This window comes from Chionomys nivalis, chromosome 10 (assembly GCF_950005125.1).
Source record: "Chionomys nivalis chromosome 10, mChiNiv1.1, whole genome shotgun sequence".
NCBI classification, from domain to species: Eukaryota; Metazoa; Chordata; class Mammalia; order Rodentia; family Cricetidae; genus Chionomys; species Chionomys nivalis.
The window spans coordinates 63934486-63938513 of record NC_080095.1 but is presented as its reverse complement, the minus strand read 5'-3'; positions in this window follow the sequence as shown (position 1 = coordinate 63938513).

The following is a 4028-nucleotide window of genomic DNA, read 5'->3' as shown; positions in this document are numbered from 1 at the left end:
ATAGAGTACATATATTATACACACAGCACTGTATAAAGCAGGGCTTTTACATCAATTGAAAATCTGGTCTAAAAGTTTCTGTACGGTTATTAATTTCACTTTGTATTAGAGTTTGAGGTTCCTAGTATGACCCATTGAGGAAATAAGACATGTAAAAAGTGCAGGAGAGAAAGGGCAAGTTGGCCAATATAGCAGCATGAACTGAAATTTGTGTCATTTCCACTAAGTCTTGATGGCATTGGTATCCTGCAGGAGAAACTGGTATCCTCAGTCATGGAGCTAAACACATCTCTCCTGGGAGCTAAAGAAGCTGAAGACAATTCAGAAGACAGATCCAGCAAACCAGGGTGAGCCGGAGGTGACTGACAATGTGTATGCGACTTTTAAAAGTGGCTAGAGCTTCATTTTTGCCACTTAAATCTCCTACAAGGATGTCTGTGTGGCTGACTCAAAATGCAAACATAAAGGAGAGAGGATTCTGGAAATTGAGTTCAGCATAGCCAGTTGAAACAAAGCCATCAGAAAAATGGTTGTTTCCATGGAACCCACTTGGGTTCCATTTCACCAGCGCAAATAAACATTTATTAAAAGGAATGGCCCTTGGAAAGCTCTAAGAACAGGGTAGTCAAGTGGCAGGGCCCTGAGACCCATAGAGCTGCAGTGGTATCAAGGAGACTTAGCAAAACCCTTGCATTTCACATGAAGAACTGGCCAAAGAAGAACAGAAAGCTCTCGGCTTCCAATACAGTAGCTTCATTAGTCACAGAGAAGTTACAATGGAGGAGGGGCTGCTCTTCCCAAAACTCTCAGGATACTGTATCCTTCTCTTGCATCCTGGCATTCTGGCTAACTGAAATTTATACTGACTGCAATTGGATCGAAATAGAAAGTCTAACCCAGGTGACAGTGAGGGAAACATGTACACTAACAGTGTTTGTGAGGGGAACCAGACCTGTACCTTCTGGGGCAATCCACAGAAAGAGGGAAAACTAACGGGATAGTGAAGGATGCCGGAAATGCAAAATGGAAAGTCAAGATAGTAAAGAAGAACAGACACTGGAAAAAGACTCCATACAAGGGTGGTGTATTAGTTTAGGGGGATAAAAAGAAAATGTTAAACCTTCTCTGAAATAGTAGGAGACAGGTGGAAAGGGAGGTTATTGAGAGGCAGATATGTTAATGTTGGGCAGTGTTGTGGAATATTCCTTTACACTGTGTGAAGATAAGCCACTGTGATTGGCTTTGTAAAAAGCTAAATGGCCAATAATAGCTTGGCAGGATTGCTGGGGCAGAGAGAATGCTAGGAAGCCAGACAGACATGGACCTAGTCAGATACACAAAGTGGGATAGAGAAAAAAGCCATGTGGTAGAACATAGATTAACAAAAAATATGGGTTAACTTAAGTTATAAGAGCTAGTTAGGAACAAGCCTAAATTATTGGATAAGCTTTCTTAATTAATAAAAAGTCTCTGTGTGGTTTTTTGGGAGTTGGCAGGCAGGAGAGAAAATCTCCCCCACATAACACATGGAACATGGAGTCAGCCATGTAGGCTTAGATAGGGTAGGATTCAGTTAAGAATAGATGTCTCTGAATGCACTTCTGTTGGGTTACCTAATCACAGTTAGCCTTGATATATGTGCACATAAAATGGGAATAATAGCATCCTGTTGAGAGAGAACAATGGGATAATATGTGTGAGACTTCCCAGCTCCTCCCAGTACTATAACAGTGATTCTGTGAAGTATTGGTTTCCCTTTTCCCCTTTATCCAGGCTTAAACTTTGATGCTAAGGTAAGGGGACCAGTACCTCCAAGGGCATGAGAGACCTTTCAAAAGAGGAAGCCATTACTGAGTGACTTCAACCCTCACCCTCAAGGCGTGCAGCCCACTAGCATGACTAGTCTTCAGCATCACCTTTGTAGGGAACGTGACTCACAACTTCCTCAACCTGGTTGCTATGCCTAACTCTCCTTAATAAGGAACAAAAGCAACACCAGGCTAGTCTCATGACCCAAATAAAGTCACTTAGTTTTGTGTGTGTGTGTGTGTGTGTAAATGTATTCGTGCATAATTGTGTAGGCAAGTGAGCATGCCATGCCATGCAAGTGAAGGCCAGAGGACAAGTTTGTGGAGGCTGATCCCCTCCTCTGTCTTTATCTGGGTTCCAGTGATTAAACTCAAGTTGTCAGGCTTGTGAAGCAATCCCCTTTACCATCTGAGCCATCTTCTAAGCCCCATTTAATCTTCTCACAGACAGTTAAGTGCGATCCTTGTAGTGCAGAGTTACGTTGTTATCAAAGCGTATCCATGTAAAACCTCCACCAGAAAGATGACTTAGTGCGGTTTTGTTACTTCCTAAACTCTCCCATGAGTGTGTGTGACTGCGTGTGTGTTAGTGGTGTATGCATGAAGATACACACACCCAGACCTGATGTTAATGTCTGTTGTCTTCCTCTATGGTTTTCCATCTTGTTATTTTGAGACAGGGTTTCTTGCTGATCCTGGAACTTGTCATTTTGGCTGGACTGAGTGGATATCTGTCCCCCATGATTTGCCTGTTCCTACTGTATCCTCCCAATTCTGTGATTACAGACATACATGGCTGTGCCTGGCCTTTTATATGTGTACTGAGGATGTGAACTCAAGTCTCCTTGTTTGAGTAAATGCACTTTATCCACTGACTATCTCCTCAGTCCAGTGATTATCCTTTCTTTTCCTTCCTATCCCCCTAGGAACCACAAGTCTATCTTGATAGTTACCTTGCATTTTCTGGAATCATAGAAACAGAACTGTACAGTACATACCCTTTGAATACAATGACCTTCACTTAGTATAAGCATTTGACTTCGTCAGTGTCAATGCATACATCAGTAGTCAATTCCTTTCAATTGCTGAAGAGTATTTCACTGTGTGAAAATACCTGAGTTTGTTTATATGCATCTGAAGTATATTTGGGTTATTTAAAGATTTTTTTATAATTACCAATAAAGTTCTGCCTGGTGTGGTGGCTCATACCTTTAATTCTATCACTTAGAGACAGAAGCAGGCGGATCTCTGAGTTCGAGATCAGCCTGGTTTCTATAGTAAGTTCTAGGCTAGCCAGTTCAACACAATAGAATCTTGTTTCTAGTAAAAGGTTCTTATATATGTGCATGTGCACATGCACATTTTTATGTAAACATTGTGTTCATTTCATTTGGAACACTGATGTCTGTAGGCATTGACTTGCATGTGGGATCATATACCAAGATCATAGACTGTGGACTTCTGTGCACAGTGTCAACAGTGCCTGGCATCCCACTTGCTGCCAGCCTTGCCAGCAAGTCTAACTCTGCAGTGGGAACAATAAAACAGAGAAAAGTATCTAAAAGCAGTAACATTGATGTAGTTAAAATGTGCTTTCAGAACTATAAAAATGCTATGGAATTTATATAAAAATATAGAGCTATTTTCCAGGTAAGGACTTGGGTAAACAGGTTTTGGAAGCCTTGAACTCCCAGACAATATGAGTTGCTTTCCTATAGTCACAGATAGACCCGTATATTGGCAATCGATTTCTGTGGTTTTTCTTATTTGAACAATTACACTTACTCACAATGTTGAAAGGAATGAGCAGAAGACAAAATCCTCTATACCACAAAATTCAATTACTTTTAGCAATTTAGATTTTTTAAAAGTCTTTTAGCCTTAAGTATGTTTTCTTTGGTAATAAGTATAGTTTATGTAATTATTATACATTTCCTTGCATTTCATATTAAATTATAAGCATATTACACATTATTCTATTTTAAAAACAAAATTACCTAACAGTTCCTGTTTGGATTATTCTATAATCATTCCCTCATTTCTTTGTTATAATCAATATTGTAATAGTCATGTCCATGAGTATAATTTTTATCATTATCCCTTTATAACATAATTTAGAATTGAGAGTACTGGACTGAAATAATTCAGACTTTTACAGATCTGAATGAGTCACTGCAAAATCCTTTATCATTTTAGATTCCTCCTAACAGGCGTACCTTA